Source organism: Dermacentor variabilis, chromosome 7, assembly GCF_050947875.1.
Source record: "Dermacentor variabilis isolate Ectoservices chromosome 7, ASM5094787v1, whole genome shotgun sequence".
Lineage (NCBI taxonomy): Eukaryota > Metazoa > Arthropoda > Arachnida > Ixodida > Ixodidae > Dermacentor > Dermacentor variabilis.
Genome location: NC_134574.1, coordinates 89,122,851 through 89,140,813, shown reverse-complemented (window position 1 = coordinate 89,140,813; position 17,963 = coordinate 89,122,851). Strand labels below are relative to the sequence as shown.

At 47.1% G+C, this 17,963-nt stretch overlaps 1 long non-coding RNA gene across 1 annotated transcript; it reads right to left on the bottom strand.

Annotated features, from left to right (window-relative positions):
* Nucleotides 1-267: 267 nt before the first annotated feature.
* On the bottom strand, nt 268-16,148 carry LOC142586922 (uncharacterized). The gene is made up of 3 exons (XR_012829293.1): nt 15,943-16,148; nt 13,665-13,845; nt 268-461 (listed from the first exon to the last, which is right to left on the bottom strand). It is a non-coding gene; the product is annotated as an uncharacterized LOC142586922 (long non-coding RNA).
* Nucleotides 16,149-17,963: the final 1,815 nt, after the last annotated feature.

The following is a 17,963-nucleotide window of genomic DNA, read 5'->3' as shown; positions in this document are numbered from 1 at the left end:
GAACTTATTCGATAAACATTTTATGTTTGATTTGATTATTTGTTAGGAAATTCAACGCCTGTTCACCACGTTTGTAAAGTTGCTATTCGAACCCTGCTAATACTTCGTTCTACATAGACTCGCTAGTGCTCAATAACCATGTCTAGACGCGATTCAGCGATGCGGTGGGAAGACACGAGTGTGAGATCGCGAATGTATGGTTGTGTGGATCAAAATCAGACATTGATCGAGTAAATATGTTCATTTATTTATAAAACGACAACCAACACCCAACTTTTCCCCGAAGGATCCGTCTGGACAAGGCTGTAGCGGCGGAAAGCAGCCGGCTGGTTTTTCGCTGTTAACGGAAATAAATTATGCATAGTATATATAAACTACAAACTTGGCTTGTCAAATAGATGAGCTTGAGAATTGCAGTTATACAATCTTCTACTGTATGCATCTATTATGAACGCATTTTTCTGAAAGAGAAAAGTGTAACACGTTATTGGAAAACTAAACACGATAGAACTCTGGCTTTTAGCGGAAAATAACATATATACTATTGTACCAGCTTTCATGTACCAGTTTGAGAAATAGCTGCTACAGGCAGGACGACAACATGCTCTGCAAACAATGTAGCCGTCAATCTATCTAATCCATGATTCCTGGTGGTCATAGAAAGTTGGTGCTACAATACCAACGCGGGAGAGCAAGCGGTTTGATGGTGAAATTGCGAGTAGACACAATTGTGAACGTTCTATGGTCCCATCATAGACAGCATGCATATTTAGCTCATTGGCAATGCTAGTTTTTTACGTTCAGCAGAGTGGGCTACATTAATGTATATTATTGTAATACTGCAAACTGTGAAACAACTCATGTAACCAACGAACTTTCGCAGACAATCAGCTGAAGACCGAGAAACCTGGTGGAGACATACCAATGGTTCGCGACATTCAACAACTGGAAAACTGAGGAGAAATTTCGCCATCTATACTTTTCCTTGGAATATTCCGCCAGCATGTGGTTAGAGAATCTAAAGTAGAACCGAAATACATGGGACTTTTTCCACAACACCTTCCTGCACACCTTTGCGAGCTTCACGCACAAAGGGCCGAAGCTGTACTAAAAGCCCGAGTGTACTTCCCAGGGCACTACACAGCGAATGAGCTCTACGCGAATGAGCTAACCCGTCTGTTCCGCCATATCGACCCGAAGATATCTGAGGTAAAGAAAGTTCGTTTCCTCACGCGGGGTGCAATGCAGAAGCTGTTCGCCGGATTACTTCAGGAGCTACGTAAGCAAGGCTTCTTTTACGTTTTAATCAATAGCCACAATCGCACAAATCTAACGAAAAAAGTACCAGCGTCGCCTTATGCAGTTAAGAAGTAAGAACGGAAAGAAAAGGAAAGTAACGGATCACACAATGTGCCACGGTTCATCCCCAATAGAAACATACCCACGTGAGAAATAGCTAGCAGCGTATTCAAGCCAAAAGAAATCAGCCAAAAATTGACTAAGAAAAACGAAAGTGAAACTATATGATTAGGTAGACGAGAATACACAATATTTACTACGACAAGAAGGGCTACTTAGGAGTACGAAACGTAGTAAACATATTCTCACGCGAACGAAGGAATAATAACTGGAGACCATTCACAAAGTGTATTTACAAAGGATAATGCAGCGCTAGCCAGTTCAGCCGACAGCTAGAGAGCCAGAGAGCGTTCGTTGCCTTCGAGGGGGCGCCCGCGTGCATCGGTCACAAGAAACATGCAAGATGCATGTACCAGTATCCCCGCCGCCGCAAGCACCGTCCCGGTGCTTGTAAACATCGGTGATAACAGGAGAGTGATATGGGTGGAGGCGTGCAACATGCACAACGTAAGTGGAATTCCAGGCAGATGCGGCACTTGTAGTGCCTGGGGCGATTTCGTACGTAGCTGGCGTCAGGGCACGCAGCACTCGATATGGGCCTGTGTACCGAGACAGGAGTTTTTCTGACAGGCCAACGTCACGAGTGGGGGACCACAGGCGTACCAGAGATCCAGGCAAAAAGTGGACATCTCTGTGTCGGCGATTGTACAACTGCCGTTTCTTCTCTTTCGAGGTCAGGACGCGAGCGCGGGCAATTTCGCGTGCTTGGGCTGCCCTGGTGATGGCGCTAAGTGCGTACTCGCTGGACTCTGCTGCGCGGGTGGGAAGGATGCGTCCAATGGCAATGTACGTTCTCGGCCGAACAACAGAAAAAACGGGGAATAACCAGCAGTGTTGCGACGCAAAGAGTTATACGCAAAAGTGGCATAGGGTAAAGCAAAGTCCCAATCAGTATACTCGGACGAGACATACTTTCCAAGCATATCTGTTAGGTTACGATTCAGACGCTCCGTGAGACCATTAATCTGTGGATGTTGAGACGTAGTCAGCTTGCGCTTGGTTGAGCAGGACTGAAGGATGTCGGCGATGATTTTAGAAAGAAATGTCCGACAACAGTCAATGAGCAATTGGTGTGGAGCGCCATGCTGCAGAATCACGCTGCATAAAAGAAAATCGGCGACATTTGTGGCGCAACCTGGTGGAAGTTCTCTGGTGATGGCGTAGTGCGTGGCGTAATCTGTCACGACAGCAACCCACCTGTTGCCAGATTCGGATAGAGGGAAAAGGCCAAGTAGGTCCAAGCGAACGCGACAGAACGGCTCCAAAGGAATGTCGAGCGCTTGAAGGCACCCAGCAGGGAGCGTCGATGGTGTTTTTCGGCGCTGGCATTTCTCACACACCGCAACGTATTTCCGGACGGAGCGAGGAAGGCCTGGCCAAAAGAAGCGTCGGCGAATCCGGTCGTAGGTGCGGGAGACGGCAAGGTGACCTGCCGTTGGTAAATCATGAAGTTCTTGGAGAACAGCTGACCGGAGGTGCTTAGGAATGACGAGGAGTAGGGCAGGACCGTCGAGGCGTACATTGTGGCGGTATAATACACCATCCCGGAGAACAAACAGGTGAAGGGACGAATCACAAGACGAAGATTCCAAGCCATCAACGATGGCGCGCAAGGCGGCATCACGGCGTTGCTTGTTGGCAACGTGTAGCAGCTGAGAAACGGAGAAAATGCAAGCGTCGGCATGGGGTTAGGGTCGGCGGCTGGTTCATCCATTGGATAGCGTGCTAAACAATCTGCGTCTTGATGTAATCGACTCGACTTGCACTCTACTGCATAGGAATATTCTTGCATGCGCGAGCCCTGCGACCAAGCCGTTCGGTACGATACTTGAGTGAGGAAAGCCAGTAGAGCGCGTGATGGTTCGTGATTACAGAGAATTGCGTGCCATACAATACGGGTGGAATTTGGAAACCGCCCAGGCGAGAGCCAGGCATTCATGATCTGTAATCGGATAGTTACGCTCCGCTGCTGTGAAGAGGCGGCTCGCGTAGGCGTTAACACGATCTTGACCCTGCTGGCGCTGGGCTAAGACGACTCCGATACCGTGACCACTGGCACTGGTACGTACCTCTGTAGGGGAGGACGGGTGAAAGTGGGCCAGTATAGCTTGCATGGTGAGAATGTTGGTGAGCTGGGCAAACGCGGCAGTTTGAGCGGGGCCCCGCGTCAACTGCACGTCCTTCTTCAGAAGATCAGCAAGCGGTCGGGCGATAGCTGCGAACTTTTTAACGAAGTGTCAGAATTAGGAGCAGAGTCCTACAAAACTTCGGACGTCTTTGACAAACTGAGGTACACGAAAAGACGTGACAGCACGAATTTTCTCCGGGTCTGGTGGAATACCGGAAGCGTCGACGAGGTGGCCCAGCACTGTAATCTGCCAACGGCCGAAGGGACACTTCGATGAATTTAGTTGTAGCCCAGCCTCGCGGAAGTCTTGAAGAACAGCTGATAAGCTCTGAAGCTGCGTGTCAAATGTAGGTGAAAATACGAGAACGTCGTCCAGGTAGCAGAGGCATGTTCACCATTTGAACCCTTGAAGTAGACAGTCCATCATACGTTCGAACGTTGCTGGGGCGATGCATAGACATAATGGCATAACTTTGAATTGATATAGGCCATGAGGAGTGACGAACACGGTCTTCGCTTTGTCCTTTTCATCCATAGAAATTTGTCAATAACCAGACCGAAGGTCTATTGATGAAAAGTATTTGGCACCTTGGAGACAATCGAGGGTGTCATCGATGGGTGGCAAGGGGTAGACGTCTTTCTTGGTAATGCGGTTTAGATGACGATAATCTACGCAGAAACGACATGTGCCATCTTTCTTTTTAACAAGTACCACGCGTGACACCCAAGGACTCGACAAAGGTTCAACAATACCTTTGGCAAGCATCTTGTTCACTTCATCTTGAATAACCTTACGCTCTGAAACAGAAACTCGATATGGCTGGCGTAAATAGGACATGACTCACCAGTATTTATGTGATGCTTAACAATTGAAGACCGGCCCAATTGGCGATTGTTGAGGTCGAAGATGTCGTGGTAGGAACCCAACACGCGGCGCAGAGTTGCTGCTTGTTCAGACACTAGGTCCGGAGCAACGATAGAATGAAATGTTGCGTCAGGGCAAATAGCATCTGGTGGGCATGGTGAAGAACCTGAGCAGACGTCAACTCAAAGCGTCGTGACGTGGTCATCTCCTATTGCACGCAGCGTTGCAACCGATATGTGTTGTGGTAGAACCTCCTTTGTAAGGCCGAAATTGATGACGGGGAGACATGTCCGGTTAATGGCAATGGTGGCGACGGAGTGGCGCACAGTGATATTGCAAATTAAAAGGACATCAGGAACAGGTGTGGTGACGTAATCACCATAGGGCGCAGGAAAACATGATAGCAAATCGACGAAAGTCAAGGCTTTAGGTGGCAGGCGGAAGAAGGCGTTCGTACTAAAGTTGTTCGGCAGTTCGGCACGAATATGCGCAAGTAGAGGAAGTTCGAGGCAAAAGGTAGCGGCAGAACAGTCGATCAAAGCTGAATTCCCCACAAGAAAGTCGAGTCCGAGGATTAGGTCATGGGGACAATTGGTCAGCACTGTAAAAAGAACAGGAACGTGCCGGTCGGCGATAGTGATACGGGAAGTACACGTTCCAGTGACGTCAACAGTGCTACCATCGGTCACGCGTACGGCTCGAGTAGTAGGAGGCGTGAGAACCTTCCTCAGTCGACGACGGAGGTTTCAACTAATTATGGACACCTGGGCTCCAGTGTCTATTATCGCCGTGAAAGGGACACCCCATCGACGTGAACATCAAGTAAGTTCCGGTTTGATGGGAGCGTCAATGGAGGATTTCTACATGACGAAGATAACGCAGCACTACCCCTAGGAGCTGCATGGTCTTGTTTTCCGTCGGGGAGAGTCCATAATTGGTCGGCGACGAATAGCGGCATGGCTGGGGTGACGGAGACCGACGGCGCTAAGGTGACGGCAAGCGAGCACGACAACTGTCATTGAAGGTTACGCCTGAGGTAGGAGGCATACGGCGAGGCGAGTAACGGCACGGGCCTGCATATGGGCGAGGAGACGGGGGAAAGAAGCTCGAATACGGTGACGTCCAGGAGGCGTAGCAGTGGTGAGCGACGTGGACAATTCGGAGGTCACGGAAGCAAATGGGCTTGTCGTCCGGAGTTCTCCACCCGGCCGGGTCGCGCTATCTGGGAGGCGAATACCGATCGCTGTGAGGGGTAGGTGTCGGTACCGGTCGGACGTCAGGTCGGGAGACGGAGCAGACAGCAGGAAAACCGAGGTTAGCAAATTCTTTCCGCGCAACTGCCTGGATGATAGAGATCGCTGGGGCTGGTTGGTCAATGGTGGGGTCAAGTGGGCTTCGATGGAACGGCGCAGGACTTGTAGACTCGAGCTGGCGGCGAACAATACGGGTGACGTGCCCATTTAAAGGTGGTGAAGTGGTAAGTTCGACGCAAGACGGCATCGCAGCCGTGTTAGGGAGCCGGGAGAACTGTGGAATGACGCGGCAGCTGTTGGAGAACTCAAAGCGGCGGAATTCCTTGACAATGACGTCAATGGTGGACACATTGTTGAAGGCCAACATGTTGAACGCGTCGTCCGCAATGTCCTTAAATACGTGGCCGATTGTCAACTTCGGCCATTTTGTCGTCGACTTTCCGGCAAAGAGCGAGCACGTCTTGTATGTACGAGACGTACGATTCAGTAGACGAATGAATTCGGGTAGCAAGCTCTTTTCTAGGAGCCAGCTGCCAACAGGTGGGATTTCCAAAGAGGTCGGTGAGCTTCTCTTAGGAAGCATCCCAGCTAGAAATCTCGTCCTCGCGTTTTCGGAACCAGAGACGGAGTTCCGTCCAAGTAGAATAGGACATTCGCTAGCATAATGGTAGGGTCCCAGCGGCTGTTTTGGCTAACACGCTCATACAGGATGAGCCAGTCTGCAACGGCGGCATTATCTTGGCCGGAAAATGTACCAGGATCGCGGGGGTTGGTAACCGTAACGTACGTGGTTGGTGGGGTCGCATGGGTAGAAGCAGACGAAGTGTCGTCACCGGGAGCCATTACGGAAAGTAGGATGGTGCAGCCACTTCGGAGCTCCGTGGCGAGGACGGGGAACGGCATGCTCCGCCAAAATGTTATGAGAACGAAGGATTAAGAACTGTGACACTATTTACAAGGTGTATTTACAAAGGATAATGCAACGCTAGCCATTTCAGCCGACAGCTCGAAAGTCAGATAGCGTTCTCGGTTTTCATCAGGGCGCCCGCGTGCATCGGCCACAAGAAACACGCACTATGCATGTATCAATATGTACGAAATTAGTAGTAGAACAAACAATAAAAAGTAATTTTTATTTCAACAATTTATTCAAGGCAGGCAGTCTTACAGTTCATGAATTATTTTTTAGGAAAGGGAGGTCAGAGCTGCCGTGTTGAATAATTTTGGAAATATAAATGTTGGTATTTTAGGTGAAGGGAACTGTCATGTTAGATATTTGGTAGGATGACATTTGATTTTCGTATATTGCCCTGAATAACGTTGTTGTGAGTGGGTCGTACTGAATATCACAGGGAGCAGTAGTGTGGTACCAATGTTGCATAGGCCAGGTCACTTCGTTTTTCAGTTCATTGCGGATGTACAAATCGAGTTTAAGATTGTAAAGCTGCGTAACAGCAAGCCATTTAAACTTGAGAAAAATTGGGCCAGTGTGATCAGTGCATTTAAGACTTTCAATACAGCCGAATGCCCTCCTCTGGTAAATAATTATCAATTTAGTTGCTGTAATCCCCTACGTGCACTCGATTTCATATACGGTAAATAAAGTTTCCATGCAATATATCGTTGATGTTTTTTCTGGTGGCAAGAAAGTTGGTAATATATGCGCTGCGATTGATAGGCGTGCAAAGATAGGTGCAAGAGCAAGTGATTCGGCTTGCACTGTTAAGCATCTTTAAAGGTATACTCATTATACTTCAGGATGGGCGTATAAGATACCTTGCCACTGTAGCAACGTCTACATCCGACATACTGGCCGCTGTTTAAATATCAGGCTACGTGAACGTGCCAATTCCTTGAAGTGAAAGATGTCGACGCATCTTGCCAGCCATTGTCGGGATTGTGGCTTCGTGCCTTGTTTTGAGCATATCTTGATTATCATGAAACGACGTGATCCGCGCACACAAGAGATTGCTGAGGCATACAACACTGTGGAGGGCAAGAACAGTTGTACAAGTCAGCCATCAATTTCCTTCCCACACGCAGCAATCTGCTTCACTGACCGCTCGTTGGTGTATGATAACATTACAATGTAATCCACATGACTTTTAGTACTACTAGTTAAATATTCCTTTTCTCCAAATAAAAAAATGTCTGTTGCTAGACCAGCGCTTGTCCTGTGCGCTTTCGCGTGTTTGGTTTGTGTGTGCGCTGCCCGAGAATAGATGCTGTTGTTGTCAGGGGTGTCTTACGTTACTAGCAGTCTCGACTGCTCCTGATGTATTAAGAGACCTGGGCGGCGAGTCGCGGGCAGTAATATTTTTCCCGGTATTCTGAAGAGCATGCGGGAAAACCTGAGGTTCACAGCGGTTGGACATTCATGTGGGGGGGGGGTGCATAATCTGTGACCGTAATGATGATGTCCCAATGAGAAGTTATATGGCGCTGATTGCGGAGAACGTATTCTTCAGCACGTCGCTTAGCAAGGAGAAGATAGACAATCCGCGCCAAAACGCGCTTGGGACAAGCCGGTATATCTTTCAAAATACTCAGCCAGGCTTCTTAGAACGAACTCCAGTCGCTGCTACTGGGTGAGGCCATGGGTGCTTATTATTTCTAAAAAGACATCGTGATCTTGCTCGTCTTGCGGATACCGGTCGATGAAGGCGTTGGACAGGTAGTCGGCATCAGAGGGCTTTCGACCGGGCTTTTATGTCACGGAGGCTCTACCATATTAGGAGTCCTAAAGAGTCGTTTTATTGGACTAGCAAACACAATGCGTAATGGTCGCTTACAATTTTGAAATGCCTGCTACATATAATGGCAAAATATTGTGGTGGCCCAAATTATTGCAAGGCATTCTTTATTTCTTGCATAAGAATTGGCTTCAGCTTTTTATAGCGACTGGCTAGCGTAAGATATGGCACTTTCAAGCCAGTGTTTGTTCGCAACTAGCACAAATGCCGAGGCCTACGCTGCTTGCGTCGGTGTAGATTTTTGTATCGGCATTTTCGTGGCAAGTACTCGTGCGGATCGCAGGAGTTGTTTGAGTTCTTCATGTTGTTTGAGTTCTTCAAGTGCTTCAACTTGGGGCGTTTCCCGTTTGAACTCGAGATCAGTTTTTGTGAGAAGAATCAGAGGCGCGTAGATACGAGAGAAGTCGCCACCTATAGTAGGCACAAAGAGAAATATCTTCATTGCCTTTTATTGACAGCCTGCGGAAAAGTTTTTGTTGGCAGCTCTTTTCTGCGTATCGGGAAGGACTGCAGACTTCATGATGATGTGCGCCACGATTAGAAGTTCTTCCTACGCAAAGGGGCACTTTCTCAGGTACAGGGCCAGGGCCAGTCGAGATGACCTGATTGACCTGATATTTTCTGAAGCAACGTAAGGGGATCGTCAAAATTGGCGGCAAAGCTAAAGGCATGCTCCAAGCAGACGGAAAAAGTCTACCACTTCAAGCCTGCCACAACTATATCAATCATGCACTGGAACAGTACAGCTGCCGAGGAAAGTATAAACGGCATGACCTTAAACTCATAGAGGCAGTCAGGAGTAGTGAAGGTGGCCCTCTCTCGATCCTTCTCTTCGACTTGAATTTGCCAGCAGCCAGTTTTGAGACCCATCGGCGAAATGTATTTCACATTGAATTGCCGATCCAACGCGTCGCCTATCCGTTGGAGGGGGTATACGTTCTTAGTCATTTTGTTCAGGTTGCGATAATCAATGCAGAAGCTCAGGGTTCAATATTTCTTCTTCACTAAGACAGCAGGAGACACCGATGAACTGTTCAGCGACTGTATAATGTCATCGCTGAGAGCTTCATTGAGTTGTTCCTTTATGGCTTCTGGTTCTCGCGTCGAAATGCGGTGCCGGATCTGGTGAAGTAATCCAGTGCTAAATTCGGTTATTATGCGATGCCTGGTAACTTGTCTGCCAAATCTTTGATGATGGCAAAAAGCTGTTCTTGTATTGCCGGGGGACGGCTTTGACCTTCTCTTGCTTCTGTCTGAAAAGAATCAAAATTTTATGAAAAACTGGTTCAGAAGCGTCGACCGCGGATATTGAAAGTGTCCAAGAGTACAAATGCATTGCTGACGGCAGTAACGTCCTTCATGTAGGCAATTTTCGTGTCCTTTTTCAGGTGTTTATTCTCAGGGGTCATGTTCGTCGGCACAAGTGCTCTTTCTGTAGGAAATTGCATGATTCTCTTTGCGACGTCACTTTTGCGATCAGCAGCAGGCGTTGGTCGTCCTCGACGATGACTTTCGTGTATTCGGCTTCTTCGCTGAAGGTAATCATGATGTTGCTGCGAGGCCGGATACCGGTTTGATATTTAAGTAAATTGAAGGCATAGTGATTGAAAGTTCTCTCCAACGGAATCGCTAGCTCTGGGCATAGCGTTATCGACTTGTACTTTTTGTAGAAGACTGTGCCGCGTTAGCTCTGACAATGAATTACGAAAATTAAGTGACGTGAACAGTGTTTCCGAATAAGGACATCGCAGGGCATGTTCGTTCATGAACTGTTAGTCTTTCGGTGCGCATTCCAGTCGGCTTTGTTAGGCATCTCAAGCTGCCCGGATTTGAGTGCTGTCCATTGAACTTCCTTCAACTTGGCAGCACAACATTAATTTATCAGGGAGTAGTCAGCTGCTGCGTCCACTAAAGCAGTGCCATTTGGCTGTCGAATTCGGTGATTTGTGGTCTTGCCTTACAGTCAGGGCTCAGCGTCGGGTCCCGGCTACGCCACACCGTTCCGTTGCTGTTTCACCGATACGTTAAACCTTTATTAGGTGGTGTTTCCCTGGCTTCAAGGCTTCGCTCGCGTGGCTTTTTCTCGCCACTTCTTTGTCGAAATGGAACTTGAAGCCTTGTCGTTGATGGCGAAGGATCTTGAGCACTTTAACGGAGAGTAACTACACGTCCATTAGTTGCTGCTTTCCATCTTCCATATAAGGGGTGACAGACCGGCCACGGGATGGATCTGTGTACCGTGGGCTCTGAGGTGACATGTAGTTTCCTAGTGATGGCGAACCTAAAGACCGTCGAGGTCTTCATTCAGTGATGGCGATCTAGTCGGCACTCTCACGTGGTCGTTTGCCTCGCATGGGACTGGACGAGTTGACGGCGAACCCTCGCTGGCTCATCTCGCGGTGTGGACACCGGCGGTAGACACGGTCTGCTTCTCCGCGACGAGAGCACAGTGGACGGTGGTCGGGGGCAATACATAAGACTGCCTTCCTCTTGGTGTTGCGCGGTGGACGGATGGGCAGAATTGTGGAGGCGAATAGCGATGTAATTTCAGCAGGGCCGGGCGCAGGCGCGGTTGGAGGACCTGTCGGCGGGTGTCAGCGGCGCAGCACGGCTGATACTTCGGCATACTGCGGTGGTTGAGTGCCTCCTAGTGACTGCTGCAAGCCTTCGCGTATGATGTCAGCAATCGAAGCCACTTGAGGCTGCGACGAAAGGATTACCTTGTGAAGTTCCTGCAGCATGACAGCTCTGATCCCACAACTCGTAGGTGCCTAGTGAGTAAAGCTCATCATAGCTTTTGGTGACCATATGGCAGTTTATTGCTCGTTCGGAATTTTGAGCGTCACATAGATGTTGGTGACCTGAGAAATAAACTCTTCGACTGTCTTCGGTCGGTTCCGTATTATTCCCATAAGATGTTGAGCACACAACGGGAAGGCAAACTTTCTTCTCCCTGTACGTTTCCTGGTCAGTGTGGCGGAAAAGACTGGTCGTCTGCGCCATAAACTTTGCAACGTTCTCCTTATATGTCTGCACTCGGGCTTCCAGTAAAACTTCGGCCCTTTTTATCGGGCAACGGCCGTGAAGGTTCTCAGTCAATCGTTAAGGAGAAAGTCCCAGGTTATAAGTGCGGATTCCCGAGTCTCGAACAAAGTACTCGCGGTGTCTTCCAAGGAACACTTTACATGGCGCAGCTTTTCCTAAAATATCCAGTTCTTGACGGCTGACACCCTTTTCAATGTCGCAAGTTAGCTTTTCCGATTATCCGAGTGAGTTTCGCGAAAGCCGGGTGGGTTGCTTGGTTGTTTGACTACGATGGCTGAAGGGAATTTCGCCTCCTTTTTCATGATTACAGACTTGGCCTTGGTTTTTTTCTTGGCAGTGGCAGGGAAGAGCTGCAGTAAAACAACTGCAATCGCAAAACTCTCTTTTGGCTAACCTGTTCCCAGCAAAAGCCACTAGCATTCAACAAAATGACAGCAGCGAGAACACTTGTTGATTGCCGAAATAGAAGATGCGAGTCGAGTGCGCCGGCTTTTATACTTGACTCGTTGAAGATTCCAGCGTAGTCGGTAGGGCGTGTTTCCGTTCGATAAAGTTCACCCGTATTCGCGTCGCGCGTGATATGTGGTTACACAGTGTTTGGCTAGAACTAACACAACCGACAGAATCAATGCTAACATTCGAGTAAGTTCCAAATCATTCACGCTAGTCTTGCGCTCAACGATAAATTGAAGTAAGTAGTGGGTGAAAGGGCGCCAACGGAAAAAGCCTTGAGATGCAGTAGTTTGATAAACCCAAACATGAGATGCAGTAGTTTATTCAATGAATTTCAGCAACACTAACAATATATTGAATAATTACTGTGACAAATTATTAAAAGGTAAGATACCAAAACACAGTAAGCGAATTTAGTTTTCAGAGTTTGCCTATGCGCTACCGACCATAAGAGTTACTTTCTAGTCATAAAGAGCTTTCTTATATATGGGCACAGCAGACAGAGAAACATCACACCTCCGTTCTTATATTGTCACACAAAGTATTATTTTACATGGCATCGCAGCCCAGTGGTTATCGCGTTGTCCAGTAGAGCTCGAGGTGACTGGTTTGGTCCCCGTCGCGGCGGTCTCACTGAGATTGGAGCGGAATGTAAAAAATATGTGCTCGTGCACAGTATGTTAGGTGTATGTTAAAAAACCTCCGGCAGACAAAAATAATTGCTGAAGCACAGGACGATGAGCATCATAATTTAATTGTAGCTTTCCCAAAGAATCTCAGAATTTGCGCATTCTTCGGGGTTCCTTTTTGTCTATTTTTGCAATATGGTAATAAGATTACCATATTCGTTCAAATTCAAGTCGACCTTCGCTTGCGAAAATGTCACCTGAAGTGAGAAATGGGCACGTATTTGCGACCCTTTCTCACCGACTTATACACGTGAACAAAGCTAGCGAAAATAACCAGCTAACGAACTTCCATCCCACCCACTCTCTAGCAAACCTGTAGATTATGCAGAGTAGGGTTAAGAATTTCTGCATATTCAACGGAGTCGACGGCACCGAAGACACCGTCGTTTGGGGTGCCGAGAACGTCTGCGAAGCATCCGACGAACACAATTTCTCTGGTCGTTGCGATGAGCATACAGCTTCTGTCCTCGTGTAGATATGTTTAGTAGCCAAGCTTTGCTAAATTAATGTGTGTCACGTTCAAAGCCAATAGGTTGACCTGCATTGTAGTGGGTATTTTTGTATTCACGGGTGTGCTCAATATATAGGAATCGAGCTACATTCGAGTTTGACCTATCCTGACATGAATACGGTATGTTGAAGCTAGTATCTTTTGCGTTGACCAAAATTTCCCGGCAGAAATGGCTGTTCTGAAACAAAGCAATAATTTTTTGTTATGTAATCTGAGAACCGAATGATAACGGGATATTCTTGGTATTTTATATATATCCCAGCAGAAACAGTCGCTGTACTTCAAAACAAGAGCTCCCGTTCAAATCTATGTGGCAACGAGCATGTGGGAAATGACACACTCGAATAATGCAGCATTTCTGCAGATATAGTTGATAATAAAATTTACACTAGTGCGCATATTTATCATTCGTTGCTCCTGCTGGCCGATTATGGTAATTACAGCACTGCTGATGCATGTCAGCTGATTCCAAAGGGCTAGGAGGAAGGAAAGGTCATGGATCATAACTAGTGACTGCTACTGCGCGTAAAAACAGATCTCTTTCTTACCTTCCCCAGCCATACAGCAGCAGTGTCCAATATAAATGCCACATGCATCCTTGCTCCTACTGCAATTTTGCCCATTAGTAGCCTTTATCTGGCAAGATGGTCTTCGAAGTTGTTGTCGCAGGCAACACATACCATTCAGGCAGTCACTGCCTCTGCTGCACTCTTCGTCGATATCTTTGTTCTGAAAGTAGTAAGGTGCAAAGCTAACCGAGTTTGAGCGGATGAGTTCGGTGCATACGCGATCAAAATGATATCAACCAGAAAAGGGAAGAACTTAGAACGAGCGCTGTCTAACAAGTGGAGTTTATTAAGAAAATATATAAAAGTAAGATGCATTCTACACGCACTTGTCATTTCGTTATTCCTATTAACTAGGGAGTCCTTCTGGAAGTAGTACGCGTGTCTGTACTACTAAACAAGTGTTTAAAGTTGATAAACTTCCTTGCTCGCATCTCTGGCAAAACACTGCTTTTATTTAGAAGATGTAATATAGTGAAAGTAGAAAATTTATAAGCTTTGCTCAAACCTAAACCGTGATAACATATGGCTTTTTTAAATCGGAACATGGCGAGATTCATTTTATAACGGACTAGAGCTTACCAGTGGTTGCATTTAATAGCATTCCCCGGCAGTTGGCTGGTTTTCAAGCACCTAATGACTCTAGGTGGCTAGTGTGTAAAATGTTGCTTGCTATTGGAAAAGGCATTTGTTAGAGTTTCAAGCATTCTGGCATTTCAGGCAGGGAACCACGATATAGGTATGAGGCATGCCATTGTGTGTGTGTGGGGGGGGGGACTTCTTAATAATTTTCATCACCTGGGGTTCTTAAACATGCACCCATGCACGTTAAATGGTCGTTCTTGCAATTAGCCCCATATAGATGCTGCTGCCACCGTGGGCAAGATTCGATCCCGCGACAACGGGCTCAGCAGCGTAACGCCGATGCAACTATGTCACGAGGGTGGTGATGTTAGTTGGAGTAATGCAGCTACAAGGTCCATGCGAAGAATTTTGGTAAAAACACTTATTTGCTGAAATCGAAAAGAGGAATTTTTTATTTCACCTGTCTCATCCGTTAGTTACATTCTATGTCACAAGGAATTTGGCCCTCTGCGAAAAGTACGATGATTACGACGTGTATGCAGGAAATATCCTCGCGCATTTGAATAGCTAGACGTAAAGCTCAGGTTATTGGCGGTGTTAGAAAGTTGGAATTGTGCTTGGTGTATGAAATAATACAGCGCTACATAGTACGTTTGGTCCATTGCGCATGCAAAACAGTTGGGATTGCAAAACAGGTGGGATTCTCATTGCGCATGTACCATGCAAAACAGTTGGGATAACCACCACTAATCGTGAATAAGTAGCAAGCAGCATGGCGACGTACATAATGATCGGACCACCCTCTTTGATCTCAATCCACACATGTTACTTGTTCTCCCCCATCAAATTGCAAAATAAATTTTGTATCAGCCATCGGTTTTTCTAATATCATGCTGAGGGCAACTCTCTAGGCATGCTTTGTTGTTATTAGAGAGCTTAGGCCTAGAAAGGGGAAGTTGAGCTGTAAAAGTGGTTTTCTTTGCTCTAAGCAGACGGCATCACACTACTGTCACTGATGATGTGCTAAAAATGTGCTATGCTCTACAAGGCTGCATCATATATTTACTACTCCGCCTTAATACGGTACGTGAGAAGGGTGGGGAGCAAGCACCGACTATCAGACGCCAAGGAGAGCAATGAGGCGTTGCTGTAGCTAGTTAAAGGGGGTTCCGCTTTACTGCTGGCTAAGGAGTTTGGAAGTAACTGCTCAAAAAGCACATGTAGATGCGAAGTAACCTGTCACACTCACATACACGCGGTTTATGCTGACGCACATGCCAATCAGAGGGACACGTGCCAAGACGAAAGCAAGCAGACACCAGGTAAACGGCGTGGCGCGGATGAAAGCATCTAGAGGGGCTTTCGCCCTTCGTATTAACCAAGAAGTCCTTAAGCGTTCATAGTGCTTCAAAGAATTGCTGATATAAAGTATACACGATAATACGTGGTATCCTCCAATAATATCAGCCTATGCTGGTTTTGCATAATGAAATATAGCGTGGCTTTTCCGTGTAGATTTAACATCGGCGTGAACGTATAGGTTTGAGCGACACAAGATTTCCTAAAAATATAATGTGTATTCGTCAGCATATGACGCAAAGTATGTTGCAGAAAATATGGACAGCACTTTGCGCGCCTGGTCAAACATTTAGTGTTTTGCTTACGTGGTGCTTACCCGTCTTCCATCTTGGTTGCGTCGCTCGCTAACCGTGACAACAGGTTGAGAGCTACTCCGCAAAGGGACCTGCAGGGCCTCTTCGGTCACAACATCGATAGCTGTGGATTCATCGCGCACCAAAATTACAAACAGCATGGCAACGGCGGTTGCCTGCGAATAGCGCATTCTTTTTGCAAACCTACTTTCAACGTAAGCACTTTAAATCTTCCGGGGTTGGTGACAGCCCATATTATTTATAGCCCACGTGCACATGCTCCAACAATAGCATCTTGTACTACGAAGTAAGAACTAACAAATGGAAGAATTCCTTTGATAGCATCCATTGTCAGTCTGACTCGAATGAATATATTGTAAGCGCAGGATAGCTATCAACCAACTCAAATAGCGCCATATATTTGAACAAGCTGCTAAAGTTGGAAGAAAGTGCCTTTAGAAGAATACACAGCGTAACATGAGCTCTTGCTCGAAACTTGAAACTTATGTCTATTTTTCTGCAAGATCAGCCCCTTTTTTCGTTTCTAAGAAAGCCGAACACGGGCATGTGGACCTCTCATGCATTCACGCTCAAGCATTCAACACTTGTTTGGGCCTTCCACAATGCAGGACAACCAATCGAACAATAGCGGGAGCTTGTGCTTGTCCTGTTGGTCTATACTTGCTCTGCAATATACCTTCACGTGTACTTTGCGAAATGTACCTTCGCGTGCGGATCCGGCGCAGACAAGCTCCTTTGTCATCGCTCTGCCACACACCGAGCTTGCTGTTTTTCAAGGACTCTATCGCGCCATCTGAATATACAATTTCGTACCGCCTGTATTCCCAGAATACCCTCGATGGCCCTGCCCAAACCTGTTCGTTACGCTCCAGATCCCTGGAATTGCGGAACGTCATCTGTTGTATCGAATGGCCTCAAGAAACTTACCATGTTTTACATTTACGCACACTACGGAGGTACTGTAGGCGTGTATATAATGGCTCTGTCAAAGCATATGCCTAGAATCCGGGCCATGGCGGCCGCATTTCGATTGGGGCGAAATGCGAAAACACCCATGTACTTAGATTTAAGTGCACGTTAAAGAGCCCCAGGTGGTCTAAATTTCCGGAGTCCTCCACAACGGCATGCCTCATAATCAGAAAGTAGTTTTGGCACCTAAAACCCCATAATGTTAAAGCATATGCCTACACTTCAGCATTTGTCATTCAACATATAGTCATTACCAGGAGGTTTCAGCCAGACCATAAGTCAACATCAACTGCCGCAGAACTTGCTGCTCTCCGGGAAGCACCTGGATTTATCTCCGTTGAGCCTCCTCGCACATGTACGATATTTTGCGACTGCAAGCAACCTCTTCATACGATTTACGTTGTCCTCAGACAGGGCCCCTATTATTGAATGGCTCTACAAATGACAGAACATCTCAAACATACAAATAGAAATGGCCGCACTATCCCCTTTCAATGGATACCTTCCAACTGTGGCGTGATAAGGAACTAACAGCAGACGCTGAAGCGAAAAATACTTGAAATAACGCTTTTGATTTACCCATTCCGTTCACACGAACAGACGTAACCGCCCTACTTTGTTGCCTAATACGCAACCGTACGTTGGAGCACAGGAGCCAACCAGAACATCGACACGAGTGAGCGCAAAACGTAACCCAGGAATGAAATTTCGTATGTCTTATCAGCTCAAAAGAAGCCAAGCACGCATGGTGCACCGGATTCGCCTTTGTGTCACGTCCAGCAAGCGGTATAGACGTATAGCTGCAGTGATACTAGCCCAACCTGTGAATACTGTCAACTACCAGAAACACTTCATCATATAGTTTACGTTTGTCCCGCGTATGCGCAACGACAACTGGTCCCTTTCATTGCAAATGTCAATAAGTGGCCGTTACCAGACGAGTTGCTTTCAGGTCCTTGGCATATTGCGAACAGCGTAGCCCTAATAGCAAGTGCCGCTATAGCCTTTCTACAAGCCAATCGGCTGGACAGAGGGCTTTAGAGATGCCAGAACG